This window comes from Hyla sarda, chromosome 13 (genome assembly GCF_029499605.1).
Source record: "Hyla sarda isolate aHylSar1 chromosome 13, aHylSar1.hap1, whole genome shotgun sequence".
In the NCBI taxonomy this organism is placed as follows: domain Eukaryota; kingdom Metazoa; phylum Chordata; class Amphibia; order Anura; family Hylidae; genus Hyla; species Hyla sarda.
The window spans coordinates 31071554-31093927 of record NC_079201.1 but is presented as its reverse complement, the minus strand read 5'-3'; the positions used below and the strand labels follow the sequence as shown (position 1 = coordinate 31093927).

Sequence of the window (22374 nt, the reverse complement as noted above, 5' to 3'; positions counted from 1 at the left end):
GTGTGGTACCAGCGTAGGAATGTTTTATAAGCCGATTCTATGTGGGATGAGCATTGGAGAGCTGATTGAATGTTTCTGAAGGCTTCTTGCCAGCCCGTCATTGTGAATGACGTTCGTAACTCTGTTTCCCATATCCTTAAAGGATAAGGTTTAGAGAGTGTTTCCGTGTGCAGTAGAGCTGCGTATATGGGTTTCAGCTCTTTCCTTGGAGATGTAAGTAATCGGATGGTCAACCCGGCCAGACCTCCCTGTGAGGGAGATAGGCTTTGTAGGAGGTGTCTAACCTGTAGGTACTTATAAAAATCATGGGATGGGGTTCCATATTTGTGTGCCAGATCTGAATATGTCATCAGTCCCCCTTCTTCGTACAGGTGTTTGATCTGGAGTATGCCTCTCTTTGTCCAGGAGGATAGGTCTAGGTCTGGGATTTGAGCTTGCAGGAAAGATAAAGGCACATCGTTCAATGTCATGGGGACTGGGTTTGACATATGAGATACAAAGAATGTCCAGGCTACGTACGACACCTTAACAATAGGGTTTGAAAGTGGGGGTGGGGAGACATTCCAGAAGGGCGTGTAGAGTATGTCTCTTAATGAGTAAGGGGCCACGTCTATGTTTTCTATTTCTACCCAAGGGAGGGATGCTTTGTTGCACCACCAATGCTTAATCATAGATACCAGAGTAGCAACATAATAAAAGTAAAGGTTTGGCTCACTTAGTCCCCCTGCCAGTCTGGGACGAGACAGTATTTGCGAGGACAGCCTGGGTTTCCTACCTGCCCAGATGAAAGAAGAAAGCCCTTTTTGTGCTTTAGTAAAGAAGGAAGAAGGAAGAGGTATTGGGAGGGTCCGAAATAGGTACAGAAGTTTAGGTAGGAGAAACATTTTGTAAGTTGCCACCCTGCCCACCCATGAGATTTCTGAATTAGCATAGTGTTCCATGTCTTTCTGTATGGAGAGCAATAATTTTTCATAATTGTCCACGTAAAGTGATTTAGAAGGGTAGGAAAGAGAAATGCCTAAGTATTGGAGACTGGAAGGTTGCCATTGAAAAGGGTATGTGTCCTTCAACTCGTGCAGCATAGTAGGGGAGAGGTTGATGGGTAAAGCTTGTGTTTTAGTGTCGTTAAGATGATAGTAAGACAGTGTTCCATAATATGAGATGTTCGACATAACTGCTGGGAGTGAAGTCTCAGGGTTCGTCAAGGTTAGTATGACATCATCTGCGTAGAGCGAGATGACATGTTCTTGTCCCCCTACTGTAACCCCATGTATTCTCTTGTCTTGTCTAATTGATTGTGCCAGCGGTTCCATGGAAAGGACATAGATCAATGGGGAAAGGGGACACCCCTGACGTGAGCCATTCGTGATAGGGAATGGATCAGAAAGGGTACCATTCACCGATACCCTGGCCGTCGGGGTGGAATACAGGGAGGTGAGAGCAGACAGTATGTTACCCGAGAATCCCATATGTGAAAGGACAGAAAAAGCGAACGACCAACGTAGTCGGTCGAACGCTTTCTCCGCATCCAGCGCTACAATGACCGCTTTAGTCGAGAAGCGTTCTAAGTGGTAAAAAATATTAAGAAGACGGCGCGTGTTGTCCGAACTTTGACGTCCAGCAATAAATCCTGATTGGTCCCTGTGCACTATAGATGGGAGGATTTTTGACAGGCGGCAGGCCAAGAGCTTTGCATAGATTTTGACGTCCTGGTTTAGGAGCGAGATAGGCCGGAAATTCTGAGGTCTATCAGGCTCCTTCCCCGGTTTCGGCTCATATCCTGTTTTCATATCCCGACCTGATATCCCGACCTCATTTTCCATCCTCAGGTGGGGCCTTGTGGCTTAGTGGCTTTGTAAAAGGAGGTTTAGCTTGCAAACTGGACCACCACTCAAAAAACAATGTCGAAAATAGAGGGGGCGTGGCTTTGCGGGCGAGGTCTCGGTTTTCAAGCAGGACCAATGCACAATAAAGGGCCGACAATAGGAAAGGGTGTGGCTTGTGGAGAGGGTGTGGCTTGCAGACAGGAACAACACATTCACATGGAGATGCGGGGCTTGTAGAGTAAAGTGGGACTGAGCCGTGATGAAGAGATTGTGGTTGAAGAAACTGTGATGTGGGGGTATCAGGTGAAAATTGTGTTTTTGGCCTTGAGCCGAAGCAAAAAAACAAGGGGTGTGGCTAAATCCTGGGACATGACTTGCAAGAGAGCTATGGCTTTGTGTGAGGGGGCGTGGCTAGCAAACCGGAGTGACACACTCACCGGTAGTGTATAATTTAAGTTACATGGCTATGTTTACATCAGCATTTGGAGCTCTGTTAGAGAACTCCATTTGCTGATTCAGTTAAAATAACCAGATTTAAGCAGAAAAAAAAAGGTTTTGTTCTCCGCTAAAATCATAAACAATAACGGGCATCTAATAGAACCTCGACCGACTCAATTTAAAGTGAGTGAATGGGGCATGTCGGGTTCCATTGGTGTCCGGTGTCACAACCTCCATCCCAGCCCCATTATCAGCAGTTGATATGGAGCTCCACAATGCTGATGTGAACACAGTCTTATACTTCTTTAATTATAGCAATAATAAATTGATATAGTTCTTGCTTAATTTTACTACTTTTAATAACTATAAAAGCTTAAAGGGGAACTCTGGTAGAACTGGTGCGAGAAAGTTAAACAGATTTGTAAATTACTTCTATTTAAAAATCTTAACCCTTTCAGTACTTATCAGCTGCTGTATACTACATATATAGTTTTTAAAGAGAAATTTGTGAAGTTCTTTCCAGTCTGACCACAGTGCTCTCTTTGTTCATGTCAGGAACTGTCCAGAGCAGGAGAAGTTTCTGTAGGGATATGCTTCTGGGCAGTTCCTGATATGGACAGAGGTGTCAGCAGAGAGCACTGTGGTCAGACTGAAAAGAACTGCACAATATTCTCTGTAGTATACAGCCGTACTATATAAGTACAGGAAGGCTTCAGATTTTTTAAATAGAAGTAATTTACAAATCTGTTTAACTTTCTGGCACCAGTTGATATGAAAACATTTGTTTTCCACTTGTTTCCACCGAGTTCCCCTTTAAGTAAAAAAAGCAATTCTGGCTCTGGGCATTTTTTTTTTGTTCTCCAACAGTTTTACCATAAGTGATAACTGACATTAAATATGCTTTGTTTATATTATATATTAATAGTTTGGACTCATTGCCTGCCTCAGTGATGTCCCACCTTGGACGGCAAAAGGCTGAGTGGCAGCATGACGTGCTGATTACAGCCAGACCAGGAAGAAGACGGCGGGGAAGAAACAAAGCGGGATCCCGGGACACCGGGGGGAGCGATTGCAGGTGAGTCATGTTTATTGTTTATTTTATTGCAGCTCGGGCACTATGGAAAACATTTTTGTAGGTGAGACTTCTCCTTTAAGACTGTATTTGTAAGAAAGGGTCATTCTCTATGTCTAGAGGTAAGAAGGTTTTTACACCAGCACAGACGGGGTTCTTTGCTCTAAGAGCAGTGAGACTATGGAACTTTTTGCCAGAGGAAATGGTCATGGTGAGCTCAATAAAAAAAAGTCCAAAAGGGGCCTAGATGCACTTATGGAGTGTACTATATATATTAGATTCTGGGGAAGGGTCATTGATTCAAGGATTTATTGTAATTTCCTAAAATGAAGTCAGGAAGAATTTTTTTCTCCAATAAAATGAGTAACAATTTGGCTTCTACCCCAGAAGGCTATGTTTACATGTCAGAAATTCTGCAGAAGAATTCTGCACGGACATTTCAACTGATTTCAATGGGATTCTGTTGCAGTGTGCACACAGCGGAATTTCCGTAGCAGATGTTCCTGCCATGGAAATCCCGATTCCGATGTCCATTCTTTCTGTGAAGTCTACTCAGAAATGCATTGCCATCAATGGAAATGTTGACTTTCTCTGGATCAACATTGCAGTGTAATAGACTAAACTGAATGGAAGTATGTCTTTTATCAGCCTTAAAAACTTACAGACTATGTTATTACGTTAGATGCCAATGAAAGAAATTCAGGTGGCCCAGTACAGGAGTTGCACCCATGTACCCTTGCTGTTCTATCTGGCGGACTCTATTGCATTGTCTCTTGAGTTCTCCCTTAAGTTGAATTTTATAAAAGGTTGACAAGTGCCTTGTATTATCTAATGTAATGTATATATAATGTTATGTAAATTTAATTGTTGTTACTAAGTGTTGTAACCAAGAAAGGTTCCGGTGATCAGATGACTTGTGGGTGACCCATAGGACCCCTCCAGAGTCTCCCCCATATAAACCCTGGGAGGAGCTAGCTAGTCATTCTTATCTGAGCTACAGTAAAGTCTAAACCTGGAGAGAGTGTCTGGTGTCCTTAGGAGACCCAAGGCCGACCACGCAGCCATGCTTCTGCCAACCAAGTGCCCTACAGGTGAAAGTCAAAACCTGGTAAGCTACATACGGGGTGAAGTCTGTCTAGTCAGTCCTAGTCAAGTCAGTCAAGATCAGTCTGCATAAAGTCAGCATGGGCCTGCAGCAAATTGTCCATAATCCACTTAGCACTAAAGTCTCTGAAGTCACTGGTCACCTCCTTGGGCCTAACTGAGCAATAAAGACTACTCCATCTGTCTGCCTCAGTAAAGCTGCCATTGTCCCATAACTTGGCATTTGAGTCAATATTTGCCCCGTGCCTAGCCCAGGATCCAGCAGCCATATCTTCGGGTGGTATCTTTCTATCTATCTATCTATCCATCAAGAAGATCTCACTGCAGAACACAGTCCATAGTAAAGTGCAGTATGTTAGTGTGGAGTTGTCCCTGGCCAAAACTCCAGAAGGCTTTGCACCAGGCACTTTTTTCATGTGAATTTGGTTGTGCTGCCTTTCTACATTTTTTTAATCTATCTATCTATCCATCCATCCCTCTATCTAGCTAAAAAATAGTGTAGTACATATGGGGGGAGTGGCTACCTCCATGTTGGTTCGTGCACCCCACCCATTTTATAAGGTGCAGGATGTCCCAGATCTTACAAGCCTGGTTACTGAATGCTCAGAGGCTGTTCATAGTGTAGGGTCCATCCCAATGAGGTCACCTTATCGTGGTGGGATGGTACACGCCATTTGGCCAAAGGGTAAGCCAAGTGCCTCAATTGTTCACTATACCAATATAGCATTTCATATATATCTTTGTGCTAGCAGTGTGCTGCTGTATTCTCCTGCTTGCTGTATCTATCTATCTATCTCTTTATCTATCTATCTATTTATCTATCTATCTCATATCTATCTATCCTTTAGGGGTCTTTAGCAGGCATCTGTTTATACACATCTCTCTTAAACGGAATGTATCATAAGAAACTCCCTTATTGTTTAAATTATGTTTTTATGCTAAAGATATCTTTAATCATTTTTGGCAATTGATTTTTAAATTTCCCATTTTACTTTGTATATTACCGAAATAATCCTGAAATGTTGCAGTTTTCATTTTCATTTTCATCACAGACAGGATTAAAGTGAAAGATGACCCCATTAGATAGATAATACAGTATCAGGCCTTTTCCAATAGTTGATTGCCAGAGCTCAGCCTCCCTCCTCCCTGCACATTGACCTCTACACAGGTCACAGAGCGTGCCTGCAAAATCTACCCATAGAGATGAATTGGATTTCCTCCAGTCTTTTGTGTCTATGTCTATAGGGTTTGCTTTAAATCATATCACTAAATATTGATAAAAGCAGCTCAGTAGTCACTATACTAAAGTACTAAAAAAAAAAAAATGGTCGATCAGAAAAAAGAAACAAGCATACTTCAGTATCTGGCTCAAATCAGGAAAACTTTAATATAGTTGCATTAAATGACTCATTTTTAGATCTGAACAAAATGATTTGACTTTTCGAGAGTCTTCTGTTTTCAAATAACTCATGAATATCATTTTCTTCTGTATTATTCCCAGAAACACGGAGAACAATTAGAATGCGAAATCATGCACTGTACTATTGGGATGAGCCATTTCACCTATCTGCAGGACATTTAGCCATAATAAAGTAGTGCTAAGGTGGAGTTAGGGTAGATTTGGAAAGGGTGCTCTATCTAATGATATATACAGTATGTATACAATGGTTTATACAGAGTGAAGACTAAGGGCTTATTCACACTACGTATTTTCTGAGCAAAATTCCGCTCCAGTGTTCTGTTGCGGTGGAGCAACCCCCCATTGTTTTCATTGGGAATCTACTGCACCATTTACACTACAGAATTTTCTCTGCAGACTGTTCGCCTGGCTTAGGTCCCGCTACAGATAAAATCTCCGCCTGGAATATCTATAGTGTGAATGAACCCTAATTCTAAGTACGGAAAATAAGGAGAGTTGGGATTTTCCGATAAACTTGTGTCTAGCTAAAGTATGCACATTCAATCTTCCGTATTAAAGGGGTATTCCGGGCAAAAACATTTTATCCCCTATCCAAAGGATAGGGGATAAGAGGTCTGATCGCGGGTGCTGCATCTCCAGTTTCGGAAACCTCCGGGATTGGGGATGTGACGTCATGCCACGCCCCCTCCATTCATGTCATTCATAGACATGAATGGAGGGGGCGTGAATGCGGGTGCTGCAGGCAGATCGTGGGAGTCTCAGCAGCAGGGCCCCCGCGATCAGACATCTTATCCCCTATCCTTTGGATAGGGGATAAAATGTTTTTGCCCGGAATACCCCTTTAATGAAAGTTACAGAAAAGTCAAGAAAGTTACAGAAAAGTCAAGCGTACATTTCTCCATACAGTTTAGCTTTTTGAACACTACTGTGGATGAATTGTAAAAAAGCTTTAAACTATTTTGTCTAATACCGTATTTTTCGTCCTATAGGACGCACCGGCGTATAAGACACACCCAATTTATAGGTGCAAAATCTAAAAAAATTAAGATTTTAAACCCAATAGTGGTCTTCAACCTGCGGACCTCCAGATGTTGCAAAACTACAACTCCCAGCATGCCCGGACAGCCGTTGGCTGTCTGGGCATGCTGGGAGTTGTAGTTTTGCAACATCTGGAGGTCCGCAGATTGAAGACCACTGCATAGGAGGTAATACTCACGTGTCCCCGCCGCTCCGGACCCGTCACCGCTGCCCTGGATGTCGCTCCATCGCTGTCGCCGTGTCCCCGTCGCTCCGGAACGTCTCTGCTGCCGGCCGGGTATCCTTGCTCTCTGTCGCCGCCATCACGTTGTTACGCACGCCGACGCACGTACGCGACGACGTGATGACAAGGAAGGAGGGCGCCGGCCATACAGGGGATCCCTGAACGGAGAAGACACGAAGAGGCAGGTAAGGTCCCTCCCCGTGTCCTGTAAGCACTAACCCAGCTATTCAGTCAGGCTGTTCGGGACCGCCACGGTGAAATCGCGGCGGTCCCGAACAGCCCGACTGAACAGCCGGGTTAGTGTCACTTTCCCTTCAAACGCGGCGGTAAGCTTTGATCGCCGCGTCTGAAGGGTTAATACAGGGCATCACCGCGATCGGTGATGTCCTGTATTAGCCGCGGGTCCCGGCCATTGATGGCCGCAGGGACCGCCGCGATAAGGGTGTATTCGCCGTATAAGACGCACCGACTTTTTCCCCCCAATTTTGTTCACCAAGAAATGATGCAAGTATGAACGAAAATGTATCACTAACATAAAGTAGAATATGTCACAAAAAAATTTCTCAGAATCAGAATGATTAGGAAAAGCATCTCAGAGTTATTAATGCTTAATGCTAAATGCTAAGTGACAGTGGTCAGATGTGCAAAAAATGCTCTGGTCCTTAAGGTCACAATGGGCTTAAGGGGTTAAGTTGCTATTGATTTTTAAGTATATAAATGGCTGTGATTAGAGTGATCCTGGCAATTGTAGCAGGAACAGTTCAATAATGGAAGTGTACATCATGGGGGAGCCACTTTTGATGTGTTGTTAAGAGGGGAAAAGACATAGTTAAAACAGATGTTGGTCTCTCAAAGGTAAAACAAAAAGTTGTTTTTCATTTATAAGTGTTATGTATGGAAAAGGAAATGGTAAAGTCCTGCACTTGCCCACAACCTCTTTTCCTATCTATTGCGTATCCGCCCAAACTGATGGACCCACAACCACGAAGACGGTCCCTGCCTATCTACGTGCTTGGACTTCAAAATTAGAAACTACAAAAATACTCACAGATCAGGGAATTTTTCAGGAATACAGAAGTAAATGTACACTAATAATACAGAGGGAGAAAAACAAACCAACAGATAATTCAGTGTCAGCAAGCCGAAGTCAGAACCGAGAGAACAAGAGAGATGTCGTCTCAGAAAGCAAAATGTTAATCCAGGAAAACATAGAAGTACAGAAAGCTAGCTAAAAAAAATGTATCTTCTTTCACTGGCAAAGGTGCACAATCCATTGAAGGTTTAAATAGCCAGCTGAACAGGTGCGGTCAAATCCAAATTCCTTGTGTATTTAATACAATGCAAACTACTGTATGTCCAGGAAACTTTGTTAGATGTAAAAACACAATAAGATAACTACAGATCTGCTATACATAAAAAGAGATGGATTTACCAACTCTCAGATATGTTTTTGAAATGGGTCATACTGAGAAGGAAATTACATTTCAGGTTATTGATATTATTCCCGCACTTAGATACAATGGTGACAGACAATCTTTAATGAAAAAAGACAGAACTTTGGTTGACATTCCATTCAAACACCAGGAAACCAAATTGTCCAAATGTGGGATAAAAATAGGTTCAGTAATATTATAGTTAGTATAGTTAAAAAAAAACACATTTAAATTGGAGTGGAAAGTTGTGATTAGACTGGATCCATATTTAAGAAAATAATGTTATGCTTTACATATTATTGCTATTTTTATGTTAGGCTTTTTGTGAAGCCCTCACCTAGTCCTGATGTGATCAGCTTCTGAGGCTGCATTCACACCACGTTTTTTACACACGGGTGCTGGATCTGGTGGGGGAGGGGCAAACAGGGCGCTCCCGTACCCCAGCCGAATCAGTCCGTGACTCCATTTACTTTAATGAGCCGTCCGGAGTCAAACGGTGACTCCGGTCGGCTCAGTTTTGACCCGTATGCGGTTTTGGACTGGCCCAATCTACTTGGTTATCCTTTCTGTAGAGACCTATGCTTGCAACGGGGACAAATAACTGTATTGGAGATTAGATATGACAAGGAAGATAGTGGCCTTCCTTGATAAGGTGTGTCAGACTCTAGCTTCACCTGAGACTCACTAACTAGCTGCTGTCTCCCTCCTCAGATTAGTAGAGCTAATCGCTAAACACTAGACTGACTAGAATGTGGGTTTTGCACTCCCTATATCCCTATCCTAGAAATAGGGGTGGAGCTGAATGACTATTGGACAGGACTGAAAACTTGAACAATTTGGCATAACTTAAAGGAGTACTCCGCTGCTCAGCGTTTGGAACAAAAAGTTTTAAACGCTGGAGATGGAGTCGGGAGCTTGAGACATCATAGCCACGCCCTCATGATGTCACACCCCCTCAATGCAAGTCTATGTGAGGGGGCATGGCGGCAGCATTGAGGAGGCGTTGCGTGACAACATGAAGGGTGGTGCTATGACGTCACGAGCTTCTGGCATTGGCTCCAGTGTTTGGAACAGTTTGTTCCAAATGCTGAGCAGCGGAGTACCCCTTTAATCCCCTTACACTCTTTAGAGAACTTAGTGTATGCGTGGTTCAACACAGAAACCTAGCAATATACATGCACAAGGCATAAAAAAACAAATAGATAGGCCTCAGCATTTCAAGCATTTGCTGTCCAGCAACCCATAAGACTACAGCCACCTGAGTTAAACTTTATGTAGCAACTGGTGCAGCTGCACTGGACCACCACACTGACTGTTGAACACAAAAGGAGGAAAATATTAAGACCCGCATTCAATGGTGTAACTTGTAGCTTCTGGGCCCCGATGCAAAATCTGCAATAGGGCCCCATGTGCCAATTATAATACTGTTCTCTTGGGTCAGATGTAGTTTTGGGCCCCTTTAGGCACCAGAGCCCTGGTGTGACTGGTACCTCTGCACCACCTATAGCTACGCCACTGCCCCCATTTGATACACCGGTCTTAAGTAAACCCCTGCCAGTGACTTTGGTGTGTCTATTGGCCGGGTTACTATATGGTGATATAGATCGTCATCAAACACCATCTTTGCAGAAGATCTAATCTGAAATATCATATTGTTTTGAGCATGGTAACATACAACCCACAAACCCTGTACAGTGACCCCCCAACCTACGATGGCCCCGACATACGATCATTTCAGCATACGATGACCTCTCAGAGGCCATCGCATGTTGAAGGCAGCATCAACATACGATGCTTTTGTATGTCGGGGCCATGCTTTTGTATGTCGGGGCACCTACTGCTCCAGGTGCCACCGGATAGCCATTTACGGTGCCCCGTGTGGTCCGCTGACGATCACTTACCTGTCCTCGGGTCTCCGGCGCGTCCTCTTCGGGATCCCCTGCATTGTCGGCGTTCTCCATCGTCGTCATCACGTCGCCATCACGTCGTCATCACGTCATCCAATAGGAGCGGCGTACGTAGCGACGTGATGGTGGTGACGGAGAGCGAGGATGCCGGGGAAGCAGAGGCCTTGCCGGAGAGTCGGGGACACCACGAGGACGCGGAGACAGCGATGGGCGGCGACATCCAGGGCAGCGGTGACGAGCGGTGACGGTCCGAAGCAGCGGGGACAGGTGAGTACAACTTCCTCTAACAGTGGTCTACAACCTGCGAACCTCCAGATGTTGCAAAACTACAACTCCCAGCATGCCCGGACAGCCGTTGGCTGTCCGGGCATGCTGGGTGTTGTAGTTTTGCAACATCTGGAGGTTCGCAGGTTTTAGACCACTGTCCTATACTTTGCATTGCACGGATCCCTCAACATACGATGGTTTCAAAAAACGATGGTCCATTTGGAACGGATTACCATCGTATGTTGAGGAACCACTGTACATTATAAGGAATTAGCCATTCCTTCTTCCATTTGTTCTAACACCATGAACTAACATACACTTGAATACCAGAGTGCCTCCAGCTGTTGCAAAACTACAACTCCCAGCATGCCCGAGCTGTCCTGGCATCCTGTTGTAATTGTAGTTTTGCAACAGCTGGAGGCACCCTTGTTGGGAAACACTGCAATAACTTATTAAGAAGAAAAGGGCTGATGGAGGAAAGTATGTCTGTAGCATCACACCTGCATGGGAATTGGATTAAAGGGGAACTCCGCCTCTAGACAACTTATCCCCTATCCACGGTCGTGACATGACCTATTCATGGTCGTGATGTCACACCACACCCCCTCCATTCATGTCTATCGGAATCAAATTTATAAGTAAAAGCATCCCAGAGTTATTAAAGGGGTAGTCCAGTGGTGAAAAACTTATCCCCTATCCCAAGGATAGGGGATACGTTTGAGATCGCGGGGGGTCCGACCGCTGGGGCCCCCTGCGATCTCTCTGTATGGGGGCCAGGCTCTCCGGCCAGATAGCGGGTGTCGACCCCCGCACGAAGCGGCGGCCGACACGCCCCCTCAATACAACTCTATGGCAGAGCCGGAGATTGCCGAAGGCAGCGCTCCGGCTCTGCCATAGAGATGTATTGAGGGGGCGTGTCGGCCGCTGCTTCGTGCGGAGGTCGACACGCCCCCTTCCCGCGGGCTGTCGGGGCTCCGTACAGGAGATCGCAGGGCGCCTCAGCAGTCGGACCCCCCGCCATCTCAAACTTATCCCCTATCATTAGGATAGGGGATAAGTTGTTCATCACTGGGTCACCACTGGACTACTCCTTTAATGCATAACAGTGGTCAGATTTGAAAAAAAGGCTCCAGTCCTTAGGGTCAAAATGGGCTCCGTCCCCAAGGGCTTAAATTGGATTTCATTGATACAAAACATACAACATAATAATAAATCAAGGAAAATATCATGAGAATACACAGTACAGGATCTATTGCTAAATTACTTTATTACTTTTTCATTCCGACACAATGGCACGATGTATTTAACTTTTAACCTTGTTTTTTTTGTTCTTTTATGCTGACTGGAGGGATCTAGGTATCTGTACTTACAATATCATTTGATGATATTGTGGAGAGATGTTAAACAACAACACCTCAGAACACCTTCACAGCTGCCGTCTGCATCCCCCGGGAATGTGTGCGAATCTTAATCAGCCATATAATTCATCTGCAGATCATAAAACAGCTTTCCCCTAAAGGCACAATTGTTACATGTCATTGGGGTATAAAATCTCAAAGCCTGTTTACTAACAGCCTGAAAACAAACGCCCATCTATTATTGACGCTTCGCTAACAAGGATATTATTTGGAATATTGGTAGATCACATTGGCCGTCTAAAATGGTCTCATTATTGTTGGCACAGTATAAATCTGTGAATAATAACAATTATTAATAATAACTCTCTTGTAGATCCTCGTACAATTATTCGTTCACTAAAATATATAACAGTTGTTGTGGGTTAAAGGCATATTTAAAGCGTATACCTGTCATATCACAGAAAAAAATTATGTTTATATATATTACTTATGTGTCTACTAGCAGTGCTTTAAGTGGGCCAAAAGAGGTGTTGGTACTCTATTAGTCTCCTGGGAGTTGTAGTTCACAAATACCTCTATTGTATCTCAGTAGTCTCCTGGGAGTTGTAGATCACCAACACTTCTATTGTATCTCAGTAGTCTCCTGGGGGTTGTAGTTCACCAACACCTCTATTGTATCTCAATAGTCTCCTGGGAGTTGTAGTTCATACACCAGAGTTTCCCAACCGGGGTGCCTCCAGATGTTGCAAAACTACTACTACCAGCATTCCCTGGCTGGAAAATACTGGCATACATACACATAACAGGGACTACAACTTCCAGCATGTGTCATTCAGGAGTCCCCCCCCCCCCCCCCCCAACACACACACATAGAAATCATCCCCAGTATGATATTTATTCCCCCGCAGTCTATACATCCCCAGCCCGTGTAATATGTCTCCTTCACACACAGAAATCATCCCCAGCTTTCATACTGCGATGTCCCCCCTTATCCCCAGCCTGTGCAGTGCAGTATGTCCTCCTTCACACATAGAAGTCATTATGGAGGTGAGGAGCTGTGCACGTACGTCCTCTCTCTCCCCTGCTCTGTGTTTTCCCCATGCAAACTTGCAACCTCCCCGTGGTAAGTTAGGTCCTCTGGAGACAGAGCAGGGGGAGGGGAGGAGCTGTGTACGTCCTCTCTCTCCCCCTGCTGTGTCTTCTTGTCTAATGCAGAGCTGCGTCCTCCATCCTCCGGGAGGGGGAGATAAGGGGGCGTGGCTTAATTATCTCATGCAGACGTGCGACCTCGGGCTCTGTCCTCGCTCCTCCCCGCTCTAGCTTCGGAAAACTTTGGGAAGCGGTCTGACTTTTGCATGGGTTCGCCTAGGCGAGAGGTCAAGGCGGTGGCGGAGAGAGGGGAGTGTTCATGCGTTCCGGTACGATGAAACCATGTTCTGGGCGCGCAGAGAAGTGCTGGTACTCTCAAGACTACTGCCGCTTACCGGCCCACTTAAAGCACTGTCTACTAGAGACAATTTATTTGCGGCGAATCGCTATTAAAATGATTCCTCCTTATTAGACCACAAGTAAGTATTGAGGATATGCATTAGCTAACACTTAACTTTTATTAACATAAAATATATGGACCCAAAAATATTTTGAAATCTAACAAAAGGAAAGGTGTGCAAAAAAACTCCATGTGCCACCTAAACCACCAAGTATTGATGCAATGCAAAGACCGATAAAAGGTGGAAGGGAACAACGTATGGTCCATTGTAACCGGTGGGGGTAAAAACTTCCCCCGTAAGGCCCTACTCTCACCCTATTAATTCCCTTTTTGGCAAGTGTTACTCGCCCTAAAAAGGGTGGCCCCACACAGGAACCTCTCCCTATTTCACACTAAAAACCCTGGGAAATGGCAATGTTTTTTAGGTGGAAATTGGGAGAGGTTCCTGTGGGGCGAGTAACACTTGCCAAGAAGGGAATTAATAGTGTGAGAGTAGGACCTTACAGGAGAAGTTTTTACCCCATACCTGTTACAATGGACCATACATTGTTCCCTTCCACCTTTTTTTTTTTTTGCACACCTTTCCTTTTGTTTGATTTCAAACAAATTTTGGGTCCATATATTTTATCCTAAGAAAAGTTACATTTTAGCTAATGCATATCCTCAATACTTACTTGTGGTCTAATAAGGAGGAATTTCTAAAACGGGGACCAGCACCTGGATTATGTTTTGCAGTATCCATGGCAGCACAATGAGAGATCCTGGAGGTGGTAGCATCAGCATGAGGAGACCATATGGTGGCACAATGACAGAGCCGGGAGGTGGCAGCATCAGTATGAGGAGTCCATATAGAGGCACAATGACAGAGCCTGGAGGTGGCAGCATCAGTCTGAGGAGACCATATAGCAGCAAAATCAGAGAGCCTGGAGATGGCAGCATCAGCATGAGGAGACCATATAGTGGCACAATGACAGAGCCTGGAGGTGGCAGCAGCAGCATGAGGGCCATGCCAACTGAGGTCTGAGTCTGAGGAACCCACGGAATGTTGACTGGGAGTGTCAGATGTCACTTGGGATGAAGTGCATGACCGAGTGAACCAATCAATCACGGCTGCTGGGTTGCTGGTCAAGACACGACTGCTAGCTGACGCCAGGAGCTCAGACCTCTCGCTGTGACTCTTGCTGCCACTCGCCCCTACTCTGCTGCGACCTCTGCCTGCACTTGATGAATTTAGACCTTTGCCACTTCTCTGTACATCTTAACACTTCTCTGCCTGACGCACCAGCTGCGTGCGTTTATGTTACACTATTGAGAGGAGGACAATGCGCTCCACTACGCGTAAAACTGTATTAGACTACAGAAACCAGGGTGTAGATTTGGCTGGCCTTTCACAGTAACTAGGCCCAAATTAGTTTTTCAGGGGAAAAAAATGCACCCATAGGTGTACGTACAGTTTAAACTTATGAGAGGAGGACTATGCGCTCCACTACAAACTGTATAAGGATACAGAAACAAGTGGGTAGCTTTGGCTGGCCTTTCACAGTAACTAGGCCCAAAAAAAAATTCTGGGAAAAAAAACGTACACCACCTATGTACGCACAGGTTACACTTATGAGAGGACAAAAAGCTCCACCTAGCAACCTGTATTAGGCACTGTAATCAGGTGACTGGCTTTTCGTGCTCACCCTAACTGGCCCCTGTTAGCTTTACAGTTGTTGCACAACCAACTGCAGCAGTACAGAATCCCTGTGTAGTAGAGTCCAGTACAGTATTATTAGGCACTTATAGCAGGTGGAAATGGCTTTTAGTGCTCTGCCTGACTGGCCCCTTTAAGCTTTAAAATTGCTGTACACCCCACTGCAGCAGTGGAGTCGCTGTGTATTACACCCAAAATTTACTCTCTCTCTCTCTCAGTGCTTTTATGCAGTAACGTGACGAAGAGAAAATGAAAGCCGGCCACTCACCATTTCTTGTCTTCAAACTTCTTTATTTGGACGAAAAGATACTCACATAACATGCAGGGAAGAGGGACAAGAACAGGGGTGTACCGATAAGCAACAAGCTCTGTTTCACACCAAGTGCTTCTTCCGGCCATACAACCTTGTCTGAATTAGTGCATCATATATACAGGTAAGAACTACAGGTGACCATTCACATTCAGTTACACCCACACACGTGATTTCTAACGTCAGTGATGGGCATGTCTAGAAATCAGAAGCACGCTGCTATGTCAGTTCTATCAGTTAAATCTGTTGCGTTGGATCTAATGATCCAATGCATCTCCCTTTGAAGGAGTTTTTTTTATCCATCGTTCTCTTGCCTTTGCTTCTACTTTTTCAAGTCCTGCAAAGCGCAGGACCTCTGGGTTATTCTCATGCGTTTCTCTTATGTGGGATAATAAGCGGGGTGCACCCTGTTTCCCCATGCGAATGGAGTAAAAATTCTCCCTGATGCGCACAAACAATTGGCTTCCCGCCTACCCTACATAATAAAAACTGCATGGACAGAAAATAGCATACACTATGGCCCTCATTTACTATTGAAAACCCAACATGATTTGTCGGGTTGTGCACCAGATTTTGTCGCATTGCACCAGAAATTCTGTCGGTGCCAGAATTTGTGCCAGAATTAAAAAAAAAATATGACTAATAGTGTTGAGCGGCATAGGCCATATTCGAATTCGCGAATATTCGCGAATATATGGACGAATATTCGTCATATATTCGCGAATATTCGCATATTCGTTATATTCTCTTTTTATTTTCGCATATGTGAATATTCGCGTATGCGAAAATTAACATATGTGAATATTGGCATATACAAAATTAACACGCACGTAAATTCGCATATGCGAAAAGTAGCGTATGCTAATTTTCGCATATGCGAATTCCCGTATATGCGAATTTTCGCACGTCAGTCTCACACAGTAGTATTAGAGCCTTCTTTACACCACACAAGCTGGAAGCAGAGAGGGATGATCACTGTGATGTGTACTGTGAATAAAAAAAAAAAAAAAAAAGAATATTCGTAATTACGAATATATAGCGCTATATTCGCGAAATTCGCGAATATGCGATATTCGCGAATAATCTTCGAATTGCGAATATTCGCGAGCAACACTAATGACTAACTCTCTATTTTACTAAGAAAACCCAAAAAAGGGGACTGGTCACCGGAAAGGGACATTTTCACAAAAACCCAACATATTTACTGAGGATTCCACATAAAATGTGGTGGATTTGAGCTGAGGAAAACCCAACAGATCAGGGCATGTGTAAAAAAGGCAAAATGTAGGGAAAAGGGGAAAATGTAGGGAAACCTTATTAAATACTGTGGAAAAAAAATTGTAGGGAATTAAAACCCACAAAGAAACCTACACTCCACTCTTAGTAAATCAGGGTCTATGTTTTTAGAACGGCACGTTATTAATTCATTAACAGTGTGATGGATAGGACCTATCATCAAGTTTCTAGTTGACATGTTATAATTGCAAAAGTAGCAATTTTTGTATTTTAGATTTCCTTTTGGCGATAGGTCTCCCATCCATGTAATTTTTGTTCTATTCTGCTCTGCTTCTTTTGTAATCTTCAGTGCATCACCAATTGTTTTGTTATTTTTGTATGTAATTATTGTTTTTCTACTGGCTACATTTTTCAAGTCCTCGTCTACTCCTAGTACATACCAGTTGCGTCTTATGGCTGATTCTATAATCCTATTCATAGGAGAATTATTAAAGACGAAAGTAAAACGTTTTTCTTGGTTCTGTCTAGATTTAATCTGTAGGAGATCCTGTCTTCTTTTTGATCTGCTCTTAGTCTACTCTTCTTTATTAAATTTTCTGGGTATGACCTTTCTTCAATCTTTTTTCTAGGTCATCTGTCTGTTCATGGTAAGATCCTTCATTTGTGTTGTTACGTTTTAACCTGAGGAATTGTTCATAGGGTATTCCTTTTTTTTACTGTGTTTTGGTGAGAACTATTGTAGTGGAGTAGGGTGTTCCTAGCGACTTCCTTTCTGTAACCTTCTGTGAATAGACTGTTATTATTACTCCCCCATATTGATACGTAAAGACCATATTTACTGTATTGCTAGCATTAAGATAAGCAACGAAATCTGAAAACTGTTGTTCAGAACCTGACCATATAACTAGGATGTCATCCACATACCTCGCGTAGGTTTTTATGTACTGCAGATAAGGATCGAGGGAAGTGTAGACTGTTTTCAAAAAATGCTAAAAACTAATTATTATAAGTGCAGGAAACCGGGTCCCCATAGGAGTCCCCGTCTCCTGCCTATACCATTTTCATCTAACTTAAATGCACTGTTGGAGAGTATGAACTGTAAGCCCTCACATTCAAAATCAATGAACACTGCAGATCTGTCTGTATATTGGAAAAACTCTCTTATTGCCTGTTCACCCGCATCATGCGGGATGCAGGTGTACAGGCTATCTACATCAACAGAGCACAATTTGTACCCCTCCTCCCAATGGATATCTTTGACCATTTGTAGCAAATGCCTAGTATCTTATATGTAAGATGGGATAGAGGTCAAAAGAGGGTTCAAAAGCCAATCAATATACTGAGATAAGTGCTCAGTCACTTAGCCAATCTCCATCACTATGGGTCTTCCAGGGGGTCGGTTAAGTGACTTATGCACTTTTGGTAAGTGGTACCATTTTGGTGGTTTAGGGGAGTCAGGGATCAGCTTCTCTGCATCTCTTTTAGGTATGAAGGAAGGACTTTAAGTTGGACAGAATATTCCAGGTAGGATCCACATCTTTCTCATAGGCTTTCACATGATTCTGCCGCTTGACTGCTCATGCCAGTACCAGATTCTCCGTATTACCGCAGTGCCGAACTATTCTACATGCTGGATTTTATGCAGTGATTTGGGCTTATGGTGAATCGCTGCTGTGAAGCTGTTTTTTCTGTGCAACGCACACAATGCTCTATCTCTCCCTGCATTGAAACTCTCTCTCTGAAATAAAACACTTATGTGACTGGCCGCAAGATGGCTGCTGATTATATAGGGCTGTGACATCACAGGGGTGGCTGGCTGCTGATAGGCTGCATCCTGTATGTGATTCAGGGTAATCCCGCCTACCCGCCTTCCCAGGATTCCTTGCCCCATGTCCTCACATGTGGATCTGCCATTTTAGATGCCCTGGAGCCTGGACCGCACTAAATGAAGCAATTTGTGTGATTGAATGGCGGCGATGTTCGGATTCATTGCAAAGCAACATTTTCCTGAAATTTGTAACGAATTTGGATTAGTCAGATTAGATTCGCTCATCCCTAGTGTCTACCTTCTGTATTTGACTCACAAATCCCTCCATTCTGCTGCTCACTCATTTTGAAAGCTGCTCAGGAAGGGGTGCATCTGAGGCAAGCAATGAGCCCACCCTCACTCACCATGCATTCACTTCCTCCCTGAGTCTGCTGTGCTCTGCGGGGTCTCTTCAACTAATCACTGTAGGCTGCTCTGTAACCCTTTCTCTCTGTTTTCCGACAGGAATCTGATAGAAAGGACAGTAGAGAGCTAAGAAGATGCTTGTTCACCCACATTTCATGGAGTTTGTCCCACCCTGTTCTTCAGCTGGAACGAAGAGGATGCTGCAGCAGGACACGATTATATTCTGGATGGTATGGAGACTCCTAGTGGTCTTTTCTTTTTATAAGCCATGATTTCTATAAAAAGGAGATACTTTTTTATGAGGTATATTAGGCTCCTTTAACACCTGTTATAAAATCGCAGGCGATCGTGGGGTAAAATGGCCATTAGAAAAGCCCTAACTTACGTAAGTAAATCCCATTATAGTCTATGGGATTGTTCTAATACACGTTTTAACCTGTTCTCGCCCATACTATCTCCCATCCCAAAATAAAGTGCGTTATGAATGACGGGCGAGAATGGGTTAAAACGTGTATTAGAACAATCCCATAAAAACTTTTTTATATATGTATCAACTGGCTCCAGAAAGTTAAACAGATTTGTAAATTACTTCTATTAAAAAATCTTAATCCTTTCAGTACTTATGAGCTGAGGAAGTTGAGTTCTTCTTTTCTGTCTAAGTGGTCTCTGATGACACGTGTCTCAGGAACCGCCTAGTTTAGAAGCAAATCCCCATATCAAACCTCTTCTACTCTGTGCAGTTCCCGAGACAAGCAGAGATGTCAGCAGAGAGCACCGTTACCAGACAGAAAACAACAACTCAACTTCAGCAGCTGATAATTATTGAAAGGATTAAGATTTTTTAATAGAAGTAATTTACAAATCTGTTTACCTTTCTGGAGCCAGTTGATATATAAAAAAAAGTTTTTTTCCTGGAATACCCCTTTAAGTCTAAACTGCCTTCTTCCCATTTTCCTATTATTACCTGTCTCTAAGTCAAAAATTAACAGGGTGTGGTCTGAAACGGATCTGGATTCATAATTGACATTCTTTATATATTTTAATCCTTCATCATTACACAATAATATGTCGATGCGTGATGCAGTATTATGTGAAGACGAAAAGCATGAGAAAATATTCTTTTCAGGATTAATTAGACGCCAGGGATCGTTCCACACCATTTCAACCGCGACTTTATTTCATAATGTTTCACCCCTATGCGCCCCCCCCCCCCCTCTCTTCCCCCATCCTTACTCTATCCATATCAGGATTCAGTATACAATTAAAAAAATAAAATAAAATAAAGCTCACAAACAGGTCCATCAATGTAAACATACAGTTAGGGATTTCAAAATGTGTAAACACAAAAGCAAATAGGTTTTAAAAGTTTTATTTTTCAAACATAGTAAAACATAAGAGAAACTATACAAATGGTGAACTTCATAAAAACAAAACACTGCGATTGTGTTTTTTGTTTCCCCACCACACTTTCATATATTAATTGATACAATAACTAAACAAATGCTTATACAGCGGTCCCTCAAGTTACAATATTAATTGGTTCCAGGACGACCATTGTATGTTGAAACCATTGTATGTTAAGACCATAACTCTATGGAAACCTGGTAATTGGTTCTGAAGCCACCAAAATGTCATCCAAAAATAGGAAAAAGTGAGGATTAAAGAAAAAGAAGTAGATAACTAATATAGCATGAAGCAAATCCTTACATATAAAAGTAATAAAGATCTGCTGAATGCTGTAAATCACTGGTCTATGTAGAGGACAGGAGCTTCTTCAGGGTCCAGTACAGAACACACAGTGTCCTAAAAAAGTTAAATGAAGCCGCCCCCACCTGGTGTCCAAAGGAGCAGCTAACCCTGGTACAGGTAAAGAGTAGTACAGAACATGTAATTCCTTCCTGTACTGTAAGGGGCGCTACCAGACACCAGTCAGTGCATGCACTTCAGTAATACAGGGGTTTTACCAGTGAATGCCCATTCTGATTGGTCGGTTCTTCCAGCCATTGACACGTTTCGTAGATCTGGACTGTCTGTAGTATTGTATGGTGAGTCTGGCTTCAAGTTACAATGGTCCAGAAAAGACCATTGTATGTTGAAACTATTGTATGTAGAGGCCATTGTAAGTTGAGGGATCACTGTATAGAAAAATAAAAAGCAATAGCTTTTGGAAGGTGGGAATTTGAAAACCAAAAATGTTGTCTCAACAATTTTTGCACCACTAGGGGTTAAAGCCAGTATGATACACTAGAATGTATAGTCATTTTATTTGTTTCATTACAAAGCATATTTCCCTTTTATGTACCTTTTGTGAAATATCAATCTTTAGTGTTTTAGTTTCATGTTTATGAAGATGGGATATAAACCTTTTTTGCTATAAAACTGATTGAATGTGTCATTTTAAAGGTCAGCGACCTGTATAGAAGCTCTTGGCCTGTGGCGTTACGCTGATCTATGGTAATAAAGGCCTTTTGGCGTGTCACCAGGAAATATGGCTTGATCATATTATCTGGGACATTAACAATGCTGCTATTGTTTATGAGGCATTCTAATAGTTACTTGTCTTTGTAATCCAAGGCTGTACCTCACATTCTCAAAGCTCAGTCACAGTGCCTCGTATTTCTGCATCTTTAGGCAAGGTTTCTACACAGGTTTTTTTTTTTCTGGTGTTTTTTTGGAATAAGGCCACTGCAGTTTTTGAGCCAAAGTTAGAAGTGGATCCAGTAGGAAGGGGAAGTATAAGTCCCCCCTTTTTGTTTCCCATTCCTTTTGAATACATTTCTGGCTTTGGCTCAAATTCTGCAGTGGTACCTTTAAAAAGACAAAAACACCAGAAAAAAAACTATGTGGAAACCAACCTAGCCTTAGACTCATATTGTCAAATTTTTTTTTAACCTGCGCTGTCATATTGTTCTTTCTTTTCATTTTTTTTCTGCCATTCTCCAAGTGGTTATTTGATCTAATTGTGCACAAATGTTCCTGTATTGTTGTCCTGGGAGCCAGGGGGCACCAAAAAAAGATTTATGCTCTGACCTATGACTTTAAAGGGGTACTCTGGCGCTTAGACATCTTATCCCTTATCCAAAGGCCGGAGCGCTCCACCCCTCAATGCAAGCCTATGGGAGGGGGTGTGTCACGCCCCCTCCCATAGGCTTGCATTGAGGCGGCGGAGCGTGACGGTACACAGGGGCGGAGCGTGACATCACAATGCTCCGGCCCCGTGATCGACAGTAATCAGACCCAGAGCGAACACTGATTTTATCGGGGTGCGGCGTGCAAGATCACGGGGGTCCCCAGCGGCGGGACCCCCACGATCAGAAGATGTCTAAGTGCCGGAGTACCCCTTTAAATATATGGCTAGGCCAATGAACAACCGTTGTCCTGGAG

General features: G+C 43.4%; 1 long non-coding RNA gene across 4 annotated transcripts in view; it reads left to right on the top strand.

Annotated features, from left to right (window-relative positions):
* LOC130297470 (uncharacterized) overlaps positions 1-22374 on the top strand; it is a 122778-nt gene that overhangs the window by 61230 nt on the left and 39174 nt on the right. For all 4 annotated transcript variants that reach the window (XR_008849554.1, XR_008849555.1, XR_008849553.1 and 1 more), the window contains exons 2-3: positions 3190-3339; positions 19090-19220. This is a non-coding gene — a long non-coding RNA (uncharacterized LOC130297470). The remainder of the gene's footprint in view (positions 1-3189; positions 3340-19089; positions 19221-22374) is intronic.